Genomic DNA, 22,672 nt, shown 5'->3' with positions numbered 1-22,672 from the left:
GCACATAACCCAAGCCAGGCTGATCAGATTCTCTTTTCTGGGATTTTGAATCTTGAAATTACTACTACCCCTACTACTATTAATATCTATTGAATCCCCACTCTGTTCTTGGCACCATTCTGAGCATTTTACATCCTCACAAACAGCTCTATGAGTGAGACACAATTTTTATCCCCATTTTGCAGATGGGAATAATAATACTAACGCCAAGATCAAGAATCATTGGGGATATCATAAAGATACCGTATTTGTTATCTACTGCTGAAAAACAAATTCCACCAAAACTTTGGGTTAAAATGACAAACACTATCTCGGTTGCTGTGGGTCCCACATTCTGGAGCTTCTTACTGGTGGCTCTGGCTCACAGTTTCTCCGGGTTGTAGTCAAGACGTCAAGGAAAGCTGCAGTTATATGAAAGCTTGACTGGGACCAGAGGATGGCTTCCAGTGGTGCCTTCACATGGCTTTTGGCAGAAGAACTCAGTTCCTCACCACCTAGGTCTCTCCATAGGGCTGCCTGACTGTCTTCGTGTCATGCCAGTAGCAGGCTTCCCCCAGATCAAGTGATGGAACAGACAGCAAGAGAAAGCCTAAAAGAGGCCAGAGAGTTGGAAGTGTCAGGAGATGAGGCATGGCAAGAGGGGACAAGTCCCACCATCGAGTAAGTGGTTAAGGCCTAGGAAGGGCACATGAGCAAATCTAGGAAGGCACATACATTGGGCTTATGTGCACATCTTGCATCACTCATGTCTATTCACACCCTCTTACGAGATACAACAAGAAGCCCTCTTACCTAAGAGAAGAAGTGCAAGCTCAATGCTTCAGGATAACGGCCAGTTGCAATATCCTACAATGACTTAAATAGGCTTAACAACCCAAGATCCAGTCCACACGACTGAAGCTGTGGCTGATCCTGTGGCTGATCCTGAGGCTATAATTGATGTTCGTCACCATTCTCCTCCACACTCCATGCTGGATTTCCTTCACTTTCAACTAGCACTTCGGTTGGTCTCAGTTCCTTGCCTAAAGGGTGACCCAGAGCTTCATCCCCAGTGGGTCTTAGCCCTTAGTTGCTGTGTCTTTTTTAGGCCACGGTTGTTGCAATTGCCCATTCATGGTTATCACTGGGCACTGAAGCACCAAGAGATACCCCCATGAATCTCCTGGCATCCAGATATATTGCTCCCTCCCCTATTGTGTACTAACAGCCTTAAGTCCTAATGTGAATCAGGGCAATTACCACTGCCTATTTGGAATCTCTTTTCTTCACCATTGGTCCACCAGCATGAGGAAACTAAAACCGCTAAGTAGGAGTCACAGCGCCAAAGACAACAAAAAATTTACTGTGTCCTCTAGAGAAAGTGTTTTCCCGCCATAACCAGAAACCAGGATGCCTGGTAGAGCCTCCATCTGCAGGAATGAGGAAGCACAAATTTCTTAAGCAGGCCGCCAGGATTGACAATGAGAGAGCTAATCCTAATTCTATCCCTTTGTTTGTGGACCTGGATATTCTCCTGATTTAGAGACACAGCCGTTGATTCAGCACATATACAACACACACACACACACACACACACACACACACACACACACACAAATACCCGTAAGATACTGCCCCCAAGCTGGGGCTTTAGCGGAGCTTGCACTTAGTCGTTTCACTGTTACATCAGGCAGGCTACTTTGCGATATGAGGATATCTACTTCTTGCATATGAGTGAAGCATGAGTGACTCATGCAGCGATCAGTTCATTGTCTAATGTTCTTTGCCATGAAACAGGTCCCTTGACTTGAGACAATATATGAGATATGCCATGACAATGGACAGGCATTCTGTAAGATTTCAGGTAATGGTGCTGTTAAAGGTGATGCGTCAGAGAATGAAAATCTATCAAATTATCAATTCTAGCAAGAAGAAATTGTGGCCTCATCCAAGGTATAAGGCATCCAATGTGTGCCAGCTACTTGCTGGAAGGTCTCTCCGAAGAATGGTACCATATCATGGGCTGTGCATCATTCTTTGATGTTAGAAGTTCAAGCATTAAGTCATTCTTAGTGACAGGGAGTGAATGTAGTTGATCCCATGCAGAATTTTCATCCATGCCACCATGGCCATTATCTTTGGACTCACTGAGCAAGTTCTAGGATGGCCAAGGAGAGAGACCAAGGTGTCATGTGTGCTTTTTTTAAGTGTCCTAAGTCACTGCTCTCTTCTAGACATTAACGTAAGTCACAGATCTGCATGCTTTGTGACCACTCCCATAAGCCCCTTAACATAACTCTTCCCCCAAGACTCTCAGTCTTTGTTCCTTCTTGGCCATTGACCAATTGGCAGAGCTGTTCATCATGGAACGGGAAATTAATATGTATAGGTATCTCGGACCATTTCTCCCTTGATAGGGAATCCATGACCAAGTGGACTGACTCATTGGGAACCTTTTCCTTCACTCATGTCTTTCAGGACCATCACTAACAGGATCTATCCTCAGGAACAGTCCTCTCTAGCAGCAGCAAACCACACTCAACTATCTGTGAACCAAGCTCAGATCTATTCATCCTCCATCAGTTGGTCATAGGGACTACTTGGCAAAGCCATAGAGTGAATTGCATGAGGAAATGACGCGGGAGTCTGACGCACTCGTTCTTATAATATATTCATGACTTTCGAATGACTACTTTCATCATACAGGGCATTGCTGCTGTGTCCACCCAGCCTCATGCCTCAGTGAATCCATAGTGATCCAATAATAACAGCTCATGACAGGCGGCTATGATCACAAAGTCTCTTGGTGTCACATGGTTGGGCATCTGGTCTCTACCAAGGCTCAGAAGCAAACCAGGAGATATTTTTCTTTTCTTTTTTTTTTAAACTTTTATTATTTTTATTTTTTTTAATGTTTGTTTATTTTTGAGAGAGACAGAGACAGAGTGCAAGCAGCGGAGGGGCAGAGAGAGAGAGAGAGAGACAGAATCCGAAGCAGGATCCAGGCTCTGAGCTGTCAACACAGGGTCCAGGCTCTGAGCTGTCACCACAGAGCCCAACACAGGGCTTGAACCCACAAACCGTGGGATCATGACCTGAGCTAAAGTTGGACACTTAACCCACTGAGTCACCCAGGTGCCCCGGAGATATTTTTTCAAATAAAGAGGATTTCTCTGGCCCTGCTTTAAAACTTAGCAGTCTGGGGGAACCTGGGTGGCTTAGTGGGTTAAGCGTCTGACTCTTGGTATCAGCTCAGGTCATGATCTCACGGTTTCTTGAGTTTGAGCCCTACATCAGGCTCTGAACTGACAGTGCAGAGTCTGCTTGGGATTCTCTCTCTCTCCCCCTCTCTCTGTGCCTCCCCCACTCATGTTTTCTCTCTCAAAATGAATGAATAAATAAACTTAAAAAAAAAATAAAACCTAGAAGTCGGCCCAAGACTGTCTATTGGAGCTTACCAAAGACTCCAATGTCCTCATTCTCCATAGACACTTTGGGCACCATCATATCTGCTAGTCAAATCGCTGGAGTGGCAGGGCAGCTGGCAGATCAACTGCAGAGCCCTCTTTTCTCAAGGTCCTAGTCAAAACTGGAATTTTCTGAGTCACCTGATAAAAGGGTCAAAGCAGTATTTCCAAGTGTGGCCAGTGCTACCACCAAAATACAACCAAGTGTTGTGCCTCTTCCTTCAAAGTTTCTACCCAGTGCTGTCTGCGGCCCAGGTTTGCGCCCGGTGAACTGTCAGGTGAGATGTGCCCTAACTCTCCCTGAACCCCCAAACTCTGAAACGATGAGTTGGGGTTATTGGGAGCTCCTCCTACCCCACTTCTCTTCTGGGACGGGCTGATTGCTAGTTCTCGTCTGTCCAGACATGTCACATTTAGAACACCAGAGGGCGACCACTCCCCACAGATGGCGGTGCCTTGGCCAACAACAGTTAAACCAAACGGTGGCCAGTCTTTCTCCTTCTCTTCAGTCAGGCCTGCACGCCCCATGTCAGAACAGTGCAGTACAAAGATCCATGGCTTTGGTAACAGGGAGACCTGGGCTTGAATCTCAACTCTACCAGTTACTTCCTATGACCTTGAACAAGTAACCTCATCTCTCCAAGTCCTGGTTCCTCGGCTAAAAAAAAACAGTACAGGGGCGCCTGGGTGGCGCAGTCGGTTGAGCGTCCGACTTCAGCCAGGTCACGATCTCGCGGTCCGTGAGTTCGAGCCCCGCGTCGGGCTCTGGGCTGATGGCTCAGAGCCTGGAGCCTGTTTCCGATTCTGTGTCTCCCTCTCTCTCTGCCCCTCCCCCGTTCATGCTCTGTCTCTCTCTGTCCCAAAAATAAATAAACGTTGAAAAAAAAAAAAATTAAAAAAAAAAAAAAAAAAAAAACAGTACAAAAATAGTACCTGCTTCATAGGGTTGCTGGAATGGTAAGTGAAATAATGTGGTAAACAGCACAACATTGCCCAAATATTAGTTATTCTTAGGCATTTTAATAGTTAATCTAATTTGATTCTCACCAGACTCCTTACAGCCAGAGTAGGTAAACATGATTCCCACTTTTCAGATGAAGAAACTGAGGCTCAAAGGAGTATAATGACCTGCAGAAGTACGACAGTAACAGCAGTTTCATTTTCTATGTCTCTCCCTCAACCGCTTTACAAGTGGTGGCAGCTGGCCTCAAGAGACTTGTCTGAGATTCTGGGATTCTGAGGCCCAGAGAGGACAAATAGTTTACCCAGTGAACCAATGACTAATCCAGGACCCCATGAGCCATCCCACTGCACTCCCAACCCCCAACATTCCAGCCATGGCCCCCAGACACCCTGAAAAGACACTGCCTCGTTAATCTGCTCTAGATTGCTTGCTATAGGATCCTGTCCGTGAGTCTGGTCTCCCTCAGTAGACTGTGAACAAAGAAAAAAAATTCTCAAGGAATATATATTACTATGGAAAAGCATATTGCTAGATGAGACAAGGGATCTACAGAACTGCAGGTACATGATCCTAGTATGTATTTATGTATATCAGCAGAGAAAAAAGTGGAAGGTCATAACACACAATGGGAAAAATGCTTGTCTCTGAGTGGTGGAATTATAGGTGATTTACATTTTTCCCTTGCACGTGTGTGTGTGTGTGTGTGTGTGTGTGTGTTATGCTGTTTCAAATGTCTATTTTAAAAACTACCACATAAAGAGTCAGAGATCTCAGGCTGTCCTCCACATTAATTTCTTGTTACTTTGCACAAGCTCTGGAATGCTCCTAAGACTCAGTTCCTCCACCTGGAAAGTAAGGAAGTAACTCCTGTCTCCCCTTCACCCTGAGTCTTAGAACCTTCCAGCCTGGAGGCCATCTGTTGTTCCCCCTTCACCTCAGCCAAGCTTCCAGGCAGATGGGACCCCCACCTCTGTCTCCACTCCCCCAATTCCGCTCACTAATCCCCCACCTCCTCATAGCTTGGGTTTTGCCCCCTGTTCTCCAGCCTGGACTCTACAAAGGTCACTGGTGGCCTCCTCATGGCCAAAAGCCACGGCTCTGCACTTTCTCTCTAGCTCTGTCTCTTCTTTCCAAATCCCTCCCAGTTTTCCCAGCAAGGGGCTCTCATGGTTGTGCCTTCCTCCTTGAAGCACACTCTTCCCTCGCCCCCTCTGACCGTGGCTGACTGGGGTTTCCTCAGTCTTCTGGCTGCTGCTTCTCTAAGGTTCTGCTTCTCAGAAGGGGCTCCTGGCTCCCAAGACCCTTCCCTCTATCTCTAGCCTGCCTTGTTGACCTTGCCCACACCATGGGCCTATCGAATGGCTCTCACTCCCATCACCAGCCCAGACCTGGCTCCTGAGCTCTGAGCCTGATAACAAGTCCTGTAGAGGCCCACCCCACACTCAACCCCAGTCCCTGTCTGTTGTCTGCCCATGGGTGCTCAGCCCAGACTGCCATCCCCTCTCCCACCACCACCCAGGTCCTTGTCAGTCACCTCACAAGTACTTCTGGAATCCATCCCTCCTCTCCAAACCCTGACACGGACCCTAGCACATCTTCCATGACTGGTGAAGCCGTTCTCAAAGTCTGCCTCCCACTCACACCCCACAGCCACTCAGTGGGAGAGTTCTGCCCACCTTCCGGCAACACCCCAGACCCTTTGAGCACTCTGCCCCCTTCCCTTATCCACTCAGGGGATATCATCACACACCTTCATACCTCTCATCCGCATGGCATCCATGGGCTCCCACTGGTCTCCTTGCTTTCACTCGCTCCCTCCAGCCTAGACTGAAATATAGATTACATCGTCAGCATCATCAGAACCATGATTGAGCCTTACTACGTGTCAGGCATTGAGGGCTTTACCTATATTATCACTTATTCATGAATTCCTCACAACAACCATATGAGGGAAGTACTATTATTATCTCCATGTCAAAGATGAGAAAAGTGAGGTATAGAGAGTTTAAGCAACCCCTTTTGGTTATATAATTATAGTTGCTAACGTCTTGAAACTAGGATTCGAATACAGATGATCTGACCTGACCACAGAGCATCAGCCCTTAACCATTCTGCTATGCTGCCAATTTGCCTTTTTTTTTTTTTTTTTTTAAGTAGGCTTCATGCCCAGCACAGGCTTGAACTCATGACCCTGAGATCGAGACCTGAGCTGAAATCAAGAATCAGACGCTCAACCAATTGAACCACCCAGGTGCCCCCTCAACCTGTCTTTTTGCCAGAGATACTTCTAGGATGAAGTCCACGCCCTTCTCCCTAGCCTCCGAGGACCCTCCTATAGAGCTCAGACACCTTTCCAGTCCTATCACCCACTGTGCCCAATGGGTACCCGCCTGCCCTCCTGACTGTATACCTCACCTGCCCACTTTTACACTTTAACCCATGCCTTCTTGCTGCCTGGTGCCTGTTGGCTCAAGCCCTCCTCCCATCCTAAATGCCTCTTCCTCCATGCAGAGCAGGCTGGACCAGAAAGCAGCCGTGATGGGGGAAAGGCCAGTGACTGGGAAGCAGGAGGCCTGACAACTTGGTCATTCCCCTTCTGGAAGGTAATGGGGGTCTGGGCCCCTGGCTCCGGCCCTGGGCCCCAGTTTTCCCATCCACAAGATGGAGAGGTAGGACCAGATCATCGTTAGCAGCTCTCCTTGCTCTAGTAGCACAGGCCCTATGTTCTCATGGTCCCCGAAATGGAGGTGAAATTGCTCTCTTTGAATCCCTTTAACATTCACAGAATGGAGAGAATGTCAGAACTGGGAAGGACTTCAAAGGACATATAATCCCACCCCCTCTCATTCCCCCAGGGATGCTGAGGCCCAGGGAGCAGCAGAGGCCTGTCTAGCCATCTGGGAAGTGGGAGTGGTGAGAGGGAGGCCGTGCTCTCCACTTGATGGAGGACCCATCTCAGCAGGTCCTCAGCCCCACAGAGAAAGGGGTGGGAGGAGTCTAGAAGGGCAAATGAGCCTGGCTCCTGGCAGCTTGGCCTGCCGGGCCCTCAGTAGTTTTCCATGACCAGCAGGCCTGCAGCCCAGGGCATGTGCTCCCCTCTCCCCTGGCCCCCCACATTCCTCTGCACACTCAGGCAGCAAAGTGGCATTCAGGGCTCTGTTGGGGCGGGAGGGAGGCAGAGACCCAGACACAGACAAAGAGTCACAGTTATCAGTAGAGCCATAAACTCCAGGCCAGAGAGATAACGCAGATCCCGATGAGGCAAAGGTGCCCAGACACAAATGACACGTGCAGATACACTACGCCCACACTGCCAGGCACGTAGACCCATTTGCAAAGGCACACACAAATAGGACTGTGATCCAGAGATATTCATCTTATGCATACACACAGTCACATTCACACCCCGAGGCTCACGTGCACACTCAGCAGACACCAACCCCCATTCAGGCCCCTGTCATCCTCCCCCCTCTCCCTCAGCAGCCCTCCCCGCCCGCCCATAATGCCTGTGTAGGTCAAACGTTGGTCAAGAAAGGGGAGAAAAAACCTGAGCTGCCCCAATCCTGGGAGGCGGGAAGGAACTAGACAAAACCCAGGAGCCAGCCAGGCTCCCCCAGCACTGAGAAGGCGCCACTTTTTCATTCCAAAGAATTCACTGGACAATCCCCACCCTGTTCCCAGAGGCCTGGGTGAGGCTGGTCTGGAGCACCACCCCCGCCATGACCCTTTCTCTAGCCTCTGAGATTCCAGCTGGGTCCCCAGCTGCTAGAGGCAGAGCAGAGGGGCATCCAGGACCCTTCCCCTGGTTTGTTTCCTCGCCAGTCTGCTCTCCGGCCCACCTGCCCCTCCACCCTCACACCTGTCTCCCTCACTGTATCCCACTCCCCACCCCTGCCCCTCCAGCCCCACATCTGGCCTCCAAGAGATTAACTCCAGACCTTCTCTGGTTCTCAAGAACCCAGCAACACAACTCCTTGACCAGATGTACCCGGTGACTTACATCCTTGCCAGGGCCTCCCCCTGGATATTCCATGACTACCTGGTGGCAGGAGTGATGGCATGCACCCGCTGCCTCAGGTCAAAGTTGGCAGAGGCGGGCTCCAGTCCCAGCCTGTCTGAGATCGTTGGCCAGGTGGCGTCAGCGCTTTGAGCCTCAGTTCCCTCATTTATGAATGGGACTCATAATGCCACCTAGCCCTCAATTATATATATATAGTTTATCATGGGGCCTAATTCGGAAGGCTGGTTTTAACTAGGAAATGGGCTGTGCCACTTGGGTCTAAGTGATTCAACCTGCCTCAGCCTCAAGTTCCCTACCTGGGAAGTGGAGTACCCCTTGCTACCTTGAGGGCTGAAATAACACCGTTGGGAGCAGACGGGTCTCCACAGGGGCCTCCCGCCCCAGGGCTCCCCTCCTCCACGCCCACCTCGCCCCCAGCCCCCAGCCCTGCTCCCGGTTCCCACGCCTCCTGGCCCCAGCCGGCGAGGGCTGTCAGCCGGAAGGGATTTGCCGCCCGAGAGCAGGGATCAGCTGCGTCTGCACAGAGGCAGCCTTGTCCCGGTGGGGACCCGAGGCCGCGGTGGGGCCCCGCCATCACGTTGCTCCGCGGCCGCGGTGCCAGCGGCCACCCCGCCCCCGCTCGACTTGGGTCCGCTTCAAGGGCCGGCGCCAGATTTCCTGGCCCCGCGCCCCGAGGGCGGTTTAGGGGTGCCCGACGCGGGAGCTGCAAGGCCTCCAGGGCGCCCAGTTTCCGCCCCAGCTGGAGGGGGCCGCCGCGCACCACCCTCCCCCTCCCTCTCCACCTGCCAAGCCCACCAGCCAAGCCTTCCCGAGAAAGGCGCGGGCTGGCCTCCCGCCCCCCTCTCCAACCCACGAGTCCTGACTCAGGACCACAGATTTCCCTGGAAAAAAAAAAAAAAAAAAAAAGCCTTGCCCCTTGGGAGGTCTCTCAGGATGAGCTCAACCAAGGATGGATAGGGGCGAGGGGAGGCCTGTGTGAGTCTGTTCCATTTTGGGACCAGCTCTGGGGTCAAGTTGTAGGGATCCAATGAGGGTGTTCTGGATCTGAGTCTGACTTGGAAGCCAATCCAGGTGTGATCTGGTCCAGGTGTTGGAATCTTCCCTCAGTGTTCAGAGTTTGGATGTTGGGACCCTCTCTGGGTGTTCTCAACTGGATGTCAGGATCTTTCCTGAGGTTCTGGATCAAGCTGTAAGAATATACTCAGGCTGTTCTAGGTTTGCAGTGGAAGCCGATCCAGATGCATCTGGTACAAGCGCTGGGATCTCTTCTCGGTATTTAGAGTCCAGCTGTGGTCTTCTCCAGGTCAGATTGCTGGAGCTTTCTCTGGCATGGCGGTTGGAAGCCCAGACAGTGTATGTGATCCAGAGCTGGGGATCTTCTCTGGGTGTCTGGCACTGGGACCTGCCCTGGTAGATCAGGTACAGGTGTCACCAGCTGCTCTGGGTTTGTTTGGGGCCTCTAGACAGGAACCTAAGAGCCAGCCCCAGACCCTCCCATTGGCCTGAAGGCAGACATCACTGCTAAGTCTCAGCCCCAGCTCACTGCGACCCCTATGAGACCAGTAAGAGAAGGCCCCTGCAGCTCAGCTTGACGTCCCTCTTAGAACCCGGGAATTGGAGGCAGACCCTAGACTCAAGCTGGGAATCAGTCATGACCTCACTCTGTCCAGAGGCACCTCCCTTCCCTTCTCTAACTTCAGTTTCCTCACGGAGAAGGTGGAAGGATTGGATTTGATATTCGCCAAGGGCCCTGTACCATCCTCTCCCTGGTCCTCCCCCGTGCACCACACACACAGGCACGCACACTTGCGCACGTGCACTGTACTTGTTCGTACCTCACACTTTTGTCCACTCTCGTCTTCCCGCCTGGAATGTCCCAGTCTCTCCTTATCCCCTCCGGCCTCTCCCAAGCCCTCAAGCCTCTTTCCTTCCAGAAAACCTGCTCCCCTGAGCCAACGCTTTTTCAGGTGCAGGGCATGACCCCTTCCTGCCCTGAGAAGAGACGCCAGGAAGCCACCGACCCCGTCTGACTTCTCCACTGGGCTGGGAACTCTCTGAGGGCAGGGTCTTGTCTACTCCTGGCCCCCACTCTGACACCTCAAAGTCTCGTGCTCAGTTCAGCCACCATCCCAGGCTGGCAGTTGACCCTTTAAGAAGAAAAAGAATCTCTTTAGTCTCTAATATGCTGGTGGGGTGGGCACTAAGCGGATTTGGGAGCCTGTCTCCTGCCCGCACCAATCCTCCTTTCCAGGCCATTGCACCCATGTGACAGGCAGTCTGGGGCAGTGGGGAGCCCTCCGGACCACGTGAGCCCAGGCGGGTAGCTGGAGACTGACTGCCCAGTTCTACCTCTCCCCGGTGGCTGTGTACCTAGCAGAGAGAAATCAGAAACCCCAGTTTCTGGAGTGATCTAGAGCAATTACCCCGCTCTCTGGGCCAACCTGTACAGTCGAGCATGTGCACACGAATGCCCACATATGCACATACACACACACGTATACCTCTCAGAAAGGGAACTGAGCCAGATGCTGAACTAGGCACTTTGCAAACAATATTTCTCAGTCCTCAGAATAGTTTCATAGGAATCATTAGCTCTATCTGCAGCTGAGGAAACTGAGGCCCAGAGAGGGGGAGGGGCTAAGCTGAAACTACACACCTGTTCAGCGTGGAATCGGAATTCAAAGCAATGCCCTTGCATGCACGCATGTACACACATTCACACATCCACACACTTGCACAAGTGCACACACACAACTTTCCCACACTTGTGCTCAACCCCTAAGCCAGTCACTGACTATGAGAGCTAGAAGGGAGCTTAAGAGATCACCGTGTCTATGCCATTCCATTTTACAGAAAGAGAGAGGGGAAGGGATTGATTTAAGTTTTCAAGACATTGCAGAATCAGGACTGAAATTCACACGTCCATTGTCACACAGAGTCACCTGTATACACAGCCACATGCCACACAGCTTACCCACAGACTCTTACACCCAAGCCCACGAATGCAGACATATACTTGCACCCATGGATGGTCATTCACACCCCACACGTAATCTTTCTTGTTTTGTATGTCTGCACACATGCCATTGCACATCTACTCATCGCATGCACGCGCACACACACGCCTGTCATATATAGCTGCACACCGTGCACATTCATGGACATTCATTCTCACATGATCCTGACACCGACATATCTACTTACACACACCTACACACTTACACACGCCCATGCTCTCACTCTCAAATCACAGGTACCCACTATCCTGATGCAAAAGGGATCAGTTGACCCTGATCAGAAACCCTGCACAGCTAAGGCTGGACCCTCGGCGGGAGCCACACACAGAGCCTTTAGGAGGGGCAGCCCTGGAACCAGCATGGCAATGCATGGGTGTGCCCTGGCATCGCACTCCACAGCCCCGGGGAAGTGCGCTCTGCCAGCAGGTTCCCACAGGCCCAGGCAACTTGCCTTGGCCAAACCCAGCAGGTAGCCCCAGAAAGTGCCGAGTCATGGGGCCAGGAGTGGCCAGGCCAGGCTGGAGGCAGGACTAGTTCTGGCTTGTGAGCTAGTATTTGTCTTCTGCCTGGAGCCGCATAGAGGACTCTCCTCCCTCCAAGGGCCAGACCCTGAGTCCTAAGGCCTCTTCCCACACCCACCGAAGATGAGGATCTGGGTGCCAGGATCTGGGGGCAAAACACCCATAACTGCTAATGGGATTTGCCAAAGTTAGTGAGCCATCTGACTCAGGCTTCAGAATGACACTCTGAGATGGTCCATTTAAGTCTTTCTCAGTGACTGAAACCCAACGTATGTATCAAATACAAACTAATCGCAAAATCTAGCCCATAAACAGTGACAATTGTCACAGCTCTATAATAACAGATGCTCTGTGCTGGAGACATGTGAACAAATAATTACAACGAAGGGGTTGAGGGCGCCTGGGTGGCTCAGTTGGTTAAACGTCCGACTTCTGCTCAGGTCATGATCTCACGGTTCGTGGGTTTAAGCCCTGCATTGTGCTCTCTGCTGTCAGCAGAGCCCGCTTCATATCCTCTCTCTCCCCTTTCTCTGACCCTCCCCCTCATGTTCCCTCTCTCTCTCTCTCTCAAAAATAAATAAGCATTTACAACGCAGGGTTCGGGACTGTAACACAGAGACGGATGGACATGGTGACAGAACAGGGCAGAGAGTTCTCAAGTTGGACCAGAGATGAGGCCACTCGACCTGGGTCTTGAATGGCAAGTCAGAGTTCACCAAGAAGCTTTCCAGAGGGAAAATTGTGTTTCAGGGAACAGAGAGCAGCTTAAGTGTGGGCTGAGGTGGAGAGCTGGAGGGTGGGCTGGAAATACAAGAAATGAGGCAAACTGGAGTCAGCCATTTATCAAACATTTATTAGGCACCTACTATGTGCTGGATTGTGACACATAAAATACACAAGCCTGTCTCTCCAAGAGCACAAGCTCAAGAGTCCCAAATTCAAGTGCTTTCAGGTGCCAAGCAGGTGATGTAGATGAGTGAAATGGGTGGGTGTGAGCAATAGGGGCCAGTGGGGCTTGTGTCTAACAGCATAGTCTATGCCATGGCCAGAGCCTTTATGCTCAAGAATATTTGTCGATCTGTGGCAGCCAAAAACAAAAAACAAAAACAAAAAAACCAAAAACTCCTTTGTAGGTTGGCTTCAGGTGGTAGACCGTGAATTCGCAGCCCTTGGTCCTAAAGTCTAGAACCTAGATCCTAGAGTTTGGAGGAAGCCTTGAATAGAGGGCTAAGGAGTTTGAACGTGGCTGTGTGATGGGCCTAAGACCCAAGGGAGGTTCTTGCCATGGAAGGACATTTGTGACCAAAGCCTCCTAGGAGAAAGCCCTCACACCATGATCATTGGACAGAGTAGAGCTATATGTATTGCCCAAGACCCTGGAGACAAGGATAGCGTTCTGCTTTGCCTATCACAAAACTGTTTCCTGGTAAGGGCCACTCTGCCCTCACATGAATCTTCATCCTCACCCCCTTTCCTACTCCTGACCCCAAATCCTCCTTTTTCCACCCACATCTTACATTAAAAACTGAATACATTGGATCCCCCACATTTCTCTCTCCCCACAAAGGACATCCATCTACACACACACACACACACACACACACACACACACACAGTTCTCTGTAAGGTGAGGGGCTTAAATAGTTGATCTAGGAATGATTCTTCATGCTCCATCTCATGGAAACGCCAGAAGGGCCTTAGAGATGAAAATGCCTGACTTGGTGTTCTTGTTTTCCTGAAGTTTCATGGATACCTGGGGACTAGATTGCTGTCCAGACAGGAATGGGGAGCCCCCGGGGTTCAGATGCAGCTCTCCCATTATACAGGGAAAGAGGGAAACATGGCCAGGCACCCAACACAGCCTCCCCCCTCCCCAACACATATGCAGACCACAGATGCTTGGCTGTGGAGCCTGGGAGCTGCCCTGGGCACAAGCTGGCACGCCCGCCTACCCTTCACCAACGGCAGCCTCCCTCTTGGACCCTCATTAAATTATTCCACCCCACTGGTACGAGGCTCAGGCTGCCTTTGATGTGTGCCCGTCCAGCTTCTGAGGCCGAGACCAGGCCCTTCACACCAGTCCAGGCTGATGGGCTCTGACAGCTTCCCCGGGGCCCCGTGGTGGCAGGAATGCCAAGGCCCACATTTACACCCACCCACCACATGCAGAAGCCCGTGCACAGCCAGAGATTCCCACACTTACCTGCAACAGTCTCTCTCTCTCTCTCTCTCACACACACACACACACACACACACACTGTCCTAATGGGACCTGCACTGTGGCACACATGTGTGTACCTGGCACACCCACATGCGCTCAAGCACACCCACGTACACATACTGGTGCACACACACATTCATACACACCCATATATGACACTTTCCACACACATGCCCTCACACGCTCTCGTGATCTTGCACACTCACCTCACGGCACCTGGCTTCTCCTATGGGGCCTCCTGGGCCTTCCTCCTTGCCACTTGGCTGGCGTGTGAGGTCTTCTGCAATCACATCTGACCTCCTCACCTCTCTCATCTTTTGGAGGTCCTAGCGTTGTGATTATGAACCCGGGCACTTGACTTCAGTTCTTGGGTATCCTGTTTATAAACTGAGTGAGTGCAGGCAAGTGACTGACCTCTCTGGACCTCTGTCTCCCTTCCTGAAGAATGGGAATGGTAGTAATATATTGCTACAGTTGTTTTGTGGCTACCTGACCACTGAGAATGGTGCCCGGCACACAATAAGAACTCAGCAAATGTGGGCTCTTGTTTCTCGTCCATTCCCTTTATGAAAGGAATTGATCACTGACTGCTTTGTGTCCCACCCCTGACCCGACCTGAACTGTTTCCCTAGACTGTGAGCATCTTGAGGACATCGGGCCTGGTGAAATTCATCCCTTCAGTCCTGAGGACACGGATCACATGGCTGTCCAGACAGGCATGGGGAGCCCCTGGGGTTCAGATGCAGCCCTCCCATTGTACAGGGAAAGAGGGACACGCGGCCAGGCACCCAACACAGCCTCCCCACCTCCCCTAACACACATCACAGTACCGGACATGGATTAAGGCGAACATCAGCGGTATGTGAGGGAGTGAATTGTGCCACATCATGATGAGGTAAAAAGAAGCACTTGTGCAACTGATTATTAAATATTATAGAAATGATGTTGCCTAAAGCACTGATAGAAGCCATAATGACATGCCAGTAATTATCGCTGACTTTGCCGAACGGGAGCTCGGGGCAGGCTCAGAACTGAGGGCTTTGTATGTAATGTTTGCAGTGAGGCTATGAGGCTGTGGCGGGGTGTGTCTATCATGTGGGGGAATGAAATGAGTGGAGCATGTTGGATGTTTGCAATGGAAGACTCTACAGTAGCCGGAAGGGACAGAACAATGTGCACACAGTCACATGGACAGACCTCAAAGTCACGGTGTTAAGAAGAGTAGGACCAGAAACATTTATAGTGCAATAGTGTTTTTTTGTTTTTTTTGTTTTTTTTGTTTTTTTTTTGTTAACCCCTCAAAACTCATACTTTATAAAGACGAGCCCCTTTGAAGGACATATTTTTTTAGAAATCATATCGGAGGGGTGCCTGGCTAGCTCAGTGGTAGAGCATGTGACTCTTGATCTCCGGGTCATGACTTCAAGCCTCAAGTTGGGCATAAAGGTTTCTTCAAAAAAAAAAAAACAAAAAACAAACAAACAAAAAAACATATTGGAGTAGATTCCTGGATTGAGGAAGGGAGTAAAGAATGAGAATAGGGATCTGGGAAGAAGGGACTAAATTAAATTAGCAGAGAGGAGTATGAGTAACCAGCTCCATGCACCCGAGGTCCAAACGAACAGAATAAAATAATCCGTGAGCGTGTACATTTTTATCTCTTTTACAGTTGAGAAGATAAACAAGTGATACAGTCGTTCTTTTATTTAGGTGTTGATGTTATGCTATCTAAACAGCACCACTGTTGGGGCGCCTGGGTGGCTCAGTCAGTTAAGTGTCCGACTTCAGCTCAGGTCACGATCTCACGGTCTGTGAGTTCGAGCCCTGCGTCGGGCTCTGGGCTGATGGCCCGGAGCCTGGAGCCTGCTTCCGGTTCTGTGTCTCCCTCTCTCTCTGCCCCTCCTCCGTTCATGCTCTGTTTCTCTCTGTCTCAAAAATAAATAAATGTTAAAAAAAAAAAATTAAGCAGCACCACTGTTGATAGTTTTCCTTAATTAAAAAAAAGTCTAATTTTCATTTGATGCTTTCTCTTTCTCTGTCCCTCTCCATCTCAGAATTATTTACCGAAGCCCTGATTAAAACCTAAACTAGTTTTGCCCTGGGACAAAGGCAGACCCCGAGACTTGCATGCCTTGCAGAGGAATGAATGAATGAGGAAATGAATGAATGAGAGAATGAGGAAGGGAAGGAAGAGAAAGAGAGGTAAGAATGAAGGTATGAGAAAAGATTCCACAGGAGCCTCAGTATGGGAAGATTCTCCCAGAACATTCTCTTCCTTTCTCCACCCCACCCTTGGCGTGAGTCCTGGGTTGGGGTAGAAGAAAGGGCAGAAGCTAGACATGGGGCTGCCGATCTCTTCACACCCTCCCGTCATGAGAAGGGTTGTGCCCAGTGTCAGGAGACAGCAGGAGCTGGCACCAGGTCCCGGGTCCCTGGACAGCATGGCTCCAGGGATCCAGAATCCTACGTGACATGAGCCCCCTACTCCAGAGGGACGCTGGGGCACCCCTTGTACTAGCAACAGCAAGGACAGCAGCAACTACTGTTCTATTTGGTATGGACCTTTCCCCCATTACATCCCCTTCAATTCTCAATCAAGTGTGTACATTAAGGATTATCCCCAATTTTGCTGGTGAGAAAACAGACTTAGCTTAAGACTCTCTTAAAGTTACTCAAGTTAGTGTCATTTCAGCAAACAAACCGAATGCCCGCTCCATGCCAACTCTTCAAGCATTTCATCTGCCTTAATGCATCTGATGTCACAGCAGCCATTGCCTCTGTCTCACAGACGATGACCTGAGACACAGAGAGCGGAAGTGACTGCCCAGAGTCACACAGTTAATGTGGGGGCAACTTGGAAATTGAGGCGAGCTGGTCTGACTCCAGAGCTTACTCTCCCCACTCCCAGGCTGTGCGGCCTTTCTCATAGCAGAGCTGGGACAGGAACACAGGGTGAACCAGCCATATGGAGTGGGTTTCGGTGGGGGGAGGGGGACAGGACTATTAGATTCGTTGACACTTGTGGAGCCTGGCTCCCTGCCAGCCAAATGGGGGCCCATTGGGAATGAGGTCAAGGGCACACAGTGTCTGTTGCTAGCCCCCTGTTGGGGCCTCACCGTCTGCCCACAGCTTCCCCAAGAGCCCCTAAGCCTGGGGAGATGGGAGAGTCTGCCTCCCTCCCCCTTTCCCAGCCAGAGCTGAGTGAGCTAATCCTGGGGAGAAGACACATTAGTCCAGGAGAATCAGTCCCAGCCTGCTCTGCTGAGTCAGCAGGAAGTACAGGCCTTGCTCTGCCAGCTACGTGAGCCCCTGCACGGCCACCACGGCTGCCTCCATGCCAGCCCGATGTGGCCCCCACCACGGGCATGCCCTCAGATGCCTGTTTCCTGCTGACCTGCCCCCTAGAGCACTCTCCAGCTCAGCAGTCCTGAGCCTCCCTCCCTGTCTACTTGCCTAGCAACAGAGTTATTTCCAGCATCATCCCCACTGACCCCCAAAAGGCAGCCATCTCCTCCTACACAGAGAACTAATCCTCACCAGGATGGCAGCAAATGGGAAGGAGTGTTTGGGGGCAACGTAGTGAGGCTTTCCACGTCCAGCACACTGTCAGCTCCAGAGAGCTCCTGTAATATTGGGGTCTCTGCCTGAACTTGTCCCTCTCTCAGTGTGATCACCACCATCTTGGTTATCATCCCCGCGTCCCTATGACTGCCAGTATCACTGTGACCATCTCCTTTATTGCCACTACCATCAGTCTGATAGTAAGTCTACTAGCAAATTCACCACTGATGCCAGTGCCCACACGCCACCACTTTCATCCGTCGGTCCCACCACCTGAGACAGGAAGGTGTCCCCGACGCCATCAAAAATGGTGCTGTCGCTAGCACTGACCCCAATGCCACTACCATCACCGCCAACACAGAACATCACTGAAGTCGTTTTGACCGACTCCTACACCAACCCTTATACCAACCCCATCATCACTGTCACCACCGTCCAAGATGATTGTCAATTTGCTACTCCATTACTGCTCCCATCATTACCATAGCTACAATCAATGCTGCTCAACTGGACACCAGCAAAACCCACCTCCCCACCGGTATCACTACCACCATACTATAAACAATACCACCGTCACCCTAACTACGACCAATACTGCTAACCATGGCGCCACCGACACCTACACCGCCATTCCTGTAGCGGCCATGGAGCTGTTGGCAATACCCCCACCGCCATGAACACGTCATCACCCCCAACACCGTCACGGCCACCACTCCACCTCCTCCTTCGGATGAGAAACTTGGCCGGTTACCTGAGCCAGCTTCTAATGCCAGGCAGCATGCGAAAACAACAGTTGGAGAAAAGCAAAAGCAAAGTTCTTCCAACTTATTGTTCTGACTATACAATTATACGCCCACTCACTTCCCATTAATGTCCTCCTCTGGACAGACTTGATTGTTTCACTAAATTGGTTCATTTGGCGATTCGCAGAGGAACAGCCATGCATGCCTGAAAAACACTCCTGCCTGTGACATCAAGAAGTCCAGCTCCCGACATCACACACGCTCTTCCCTCCGAATCTCCCTCCAGACATTCTGGGCCCCTGTAGATTTGTCTGTCTGTCCAGCGTAGACTTAATCCCTTTCCTTCCCCAACTTTTGTTCCGCTCCTCTAGAGCAGAACAGTATGTGGGAAGAGTGCTGGCCTGAGAGTCAGAGCCCTGCATTCTAGCCCTGGTTCTACCACTAACAATCTGTGTGGCCTCAGTGATCACACTTCCTTTTCTCTGCCTCAGTTTCCCCACCTGAAGAGGGGTGTCCTTCTGACCCTGGGGCTATGAAGGTTTTTTGAGCTGAGAAACTCCCAGGACAAATCTGAGCCCTTTTCCAGAAGACCCTTCAAATGGGACATCAGGGACTGTCATGTCATCCACTGGTTCCCCCAGGAGACTCCCCTGGCCGGCCTGTCCTGGGATCTGTAGCCCTGAGATGCTGCTGCCTGGGCAGGGTGGGGTCTCAAGGGTTAAGCAGGTCAGGGCTGTGCGTGAGCAAGTATCTCAGATGAAAGGCTGGTCTGAGGGAATGACATGTGGCTGTTGTGGTTGGCAGGCCAGGGCAATGGGACCAGGCTAGGTCCCGAAGGAAACCCCCTCCTGGTCTCACCAGAACAAAGTGGTGTTTTACGAAAACGCCATTGTTCTTGGGCAAGTCTTTCCCATCTCAACATAAACCAGGAAGCAGTGCTTCCTTTCCTTGGGCGAGACCCCAAGGTCCCCCCACCGGTGGGAGTGGGGGGAGAAGAACAGAGTTTTTCCTGCCTTGAATGATCTACCACAAAGTCCCTACCCAGCTCTATGCAAGGCTTCCCAAAGTTGGTGTGGTGTGTGTGTGTGTGTGTGTGTGTGTGTGTGTAGGTAGGTAAGATGAAGAAACAGAGGGGCACCTAGTTCAATCTCTTGTCTCTGTAGCCTGACCCAGACCATGAAAGAGGCATCACTGTCCTTCCATCTCCCCTCACCCTGGTGTCACCCGGGCTTCCTTCTGTCCCCAGCAATACAGTAATCCTGTCCCTGCCTAAAGCCTTTGCACATGCTGTTTCCTCTGCTTGGAACTCTCTTCTCCCCTTCACGTGCCTGCTCCTTCTTATCACTCTGGTCTCTGTTCTAACCCTCAGTGAAGCAGTAACTGGTAAAGAGTGTGTCTGCCTTTTCTGACATTCTGTCTGCTCAGCGAGGGCAAGGACAAAGCGCCGTCTTACTCATTGATGCATCCACAGCACCTAACACAGTTTGACCCCAATGTATGTGTGTGTATATGTGTGTTCCCCACTCCCCACCCCCTCCAATAAAGCAAACAAGTCACAGCCTCTCAGGCAAGGGAGCCATTTCCCTTCTCAAGCTGGAAGATCAGAGCATCTCAGACCTTGGAGAGGATGCAGTCCAACAACTCCACTTCCCTGAAGGGAAAACTGAGGCTTAGAACCTGGAAGGTCCCGGCCCTTGGTTGGTGAGTGGAACTGCTAAGTTAGACTCCAGGTCTCCTGGTGCCAAAGGTACTGGGCAGAACATGTCACCTAGTTTCCAAGCTTGGGCACAGCCTGGTGCTAACTCTCTCACTTCTTCGGAAACCAGACCCAGCACACTGGCACATTCAGAAACTCGCCCAACCCACTTTCCCCACCTCCCTGAGAACTGAGCCCCTCTTCACCATCGCCACCTCACACTTCCCATCTATCACATTTTGCTTTTAGCCAGAGAGAGGTGAAATAACCCTCTGGGGTGTCCCCCATGGGTCAAGGAAGCAGAGTTCCAGCTTTCTGCCTCTCTAAATTTCATTTTTCTTTCTTGCAAACATTTCTGCTTTTGTTTGGATAGCTTTTGCTTGAACCAGGAAGGCTCTTTCGCTTAAATATTTGTGGATAAAGGGAGAGGGGGTATTAATACCTCCTCATAGGGGTTGCTGGGAAGGGTAATTGTCCCTAGCACAAATAGATGCTCAATTAATGCTAGATCCCTTTGAAAAATGTAAATGTGCCACGCAATGCAAAGTACTGTGCTTTCTAGGCAAGGAGTATTTATAAATCGCTCCTCTTTGCTCTACCCTGACAGCACAGAGCCTGCCTGGGATTCTCTCTCTCCTGCTCTCTCTGCCCCTCCCCCATGCGCTCGCGCACATTGTCTCTCAAAAATCAATAAACAGTAAAAAAATTGCTCCTTTTTTAAATGGAGCTCCTTTTATAAATAAATGCCCCATTTAAGAATTGTTCCCTGAGGTTGGCAGGAACTAGTTCAGGGAGGGAATGGTTAGTCTTTTTTGCTTTACAAAATAATGCATATTCCCAGGTAGGACTTTAAGCAAGCGAAGGAAGTGGAGATGAACAAGTGAACACAGGTGCCACTAACACCACTTCTCGAAAGGAGAGACCACGAAAGAGGGGAGGGAGCTGGCTGCATTCCACTCCATTCCTTTGTGACTCCGAGGTTTATCTCAGATCCCCAGCTGGGGGGAGGACCCAGACAGAAGGATTTGTGCCTCCAGGCAGGGGCAAGATAGGGACAGATAAAATTCCACCCAACGAAATGATGATAAGCAGATAGTTAAAGGGATTTAAACCCCCTGGGGTTGGGAAAGGGAGGGAGGAGAAGTGGCCTCTACTCCCAGGAAAACTGAAACAAAGGACTGGATACCCAGAGAATGTCTCACCCTGGGAAGGGAGAGCAAGCAGTTGAATTCCACTTAGTGAATCCAACCCTAAAGACAGAGGGGGTTAATAACCTTTGAATTCCCATAGAGATGCAGCTTAACCTGGGCAGTGGCTATGAATTTGCGATCACAAGCTCAAGTGTGTGAGTTCTTTCAAATCAAATTAAACCTAATTGTGCATCCCTTTATGCTGCACTGATGGAAAATTCCAGTTCCATTATTGGGAGGGTCTTCCCTGTTCTGAGGATGCACAAGAGTCTGGAAGGCTTATGTTGTGTCAGAAAAGAAGAAGAAGAGAAGAAGAAGAAGAAGGGGAAGAAGAGGAAGAAGAGGGAGAAGAGGAAGAAGAGGAGGGGGAGGAGGGAGGAGGAGGAGGAAGAAAGAATGACCCTTTGAGCTCCTAGCTACTCAAAATGGGGTCTGAAGGCCAGCAATATCAGAGTCCCTGGGGAGCTTGCTGGACATGCAGAATCTCAGGACCCCCACCCAGGCCTATCACATCAGAATCTGCGTTTTATCCAGATTCCCAAGTGATTCATGTGCACACTAATGTTTAAGAAACACTGCAGACTAGCCCAGATACCGACAGCTTCAGTGGATGGAAGGAGTGTGGGAGCCTGAGGTCCCAACTCCCAAGGGAACCACACAGCAGCCTCTGGAATTCTGCCAGTTCCTTCCAGGACCCACCCACCCCTCCCCCTCTCCTTCCTCCTTTTCTTTCAGCACAATCCCCTCAATAAACTCAGGCTTTCAATCAAAAAAGCCTGAAAGACCAGTTGTCTGCTGGTGACTTCTGATTTCAGCCCAGGCTTCACCAACACCCCCTGAGGCAAAGGAACACAAAGACAAGGCTCCCTGCTCTCCAGCTGGGCTGGAGGAGGGGCAGGATGGGGAGGGACCCAGGGAGAAGACACACCACCAACCCAAAATAACATCTCAATCTATTATCCTGCCACATTTGTAATTCTTTAACTCTTGCTCTCAATTATATCTGGATTTAAGAGTACAAAACAAAGGCTTATGCTGCAATTTTAATGGACTTGTTTTTATAAGGAAAAAATTGAGTCCCAGAATCCTAGAAATGATTGCTTCTAAGACTCCCAAGGATTTAATGAGCTCCTGGCTTAAGGATTAAACTTAAAAAAAAAAAAAATCAATGGAACGTGTCTACAGTACCCCCTTCCAAAATAAACCACATAGAGAATCCCATGGTATAAACCAGAAATAAAGTTGGTTGTCAGGTAGGGGCACAGAACCCCAGCTAGATTCTTCCTCCCCAT

The 22,672-nt window shown here is 50.5% G+C and overlaps 1 long non-coding RNA gene across 3 annotated transcripts in view; it reads right to left on the bottom strand.

Moving 5' to 3' along the window:
* Nucleotides 1-22,672, bottom strand: part of LOC123597722 — a 93,252-nt gene that overhangs the window by 12,457 nt on the left and 58,123 nt on the right. The window contains exons 3-4 of one of the 3 annotated variants that reach the window (XR_006712228.1): nt 6,161-6,237; nt 220-589 (exon numbers count right to left, since the gene is read on the bottom strand). This is a non-coding gene — a long non-coding RNA (uncharacterized LOC123597722). Of the gene's footprint in view, nt 1-219; nt 590-6,160; nt 6,238-22,672 lie in introns of those variants that run through there. The other 2 variants (XR_006712230.1, XR_006712229.1) reach the window with 2 other exon arrangements.

The sequence above is a fragment of the Leopardus geoffroyi genome, chromosome C1 (assembly GCF_018350155.1).
Source record: "Leopardus geoffroyi isolate Oge1 chromosome C1, O.geoffroyi_Oge1_pat1.0, whole genome shotgun sequence".
NCBI classification, from domain to species: Eukaryota; Metazoa; Chordata; class Mammalia; order Carnivora; family Felidae; genus Leopardus; species Leopardus geoffroyi.
The sequence above is the reverse complement of the archived record's forward strand: the minus strand, read 5'-3'. Positions and strand labels throughout refer to the sequence as shown.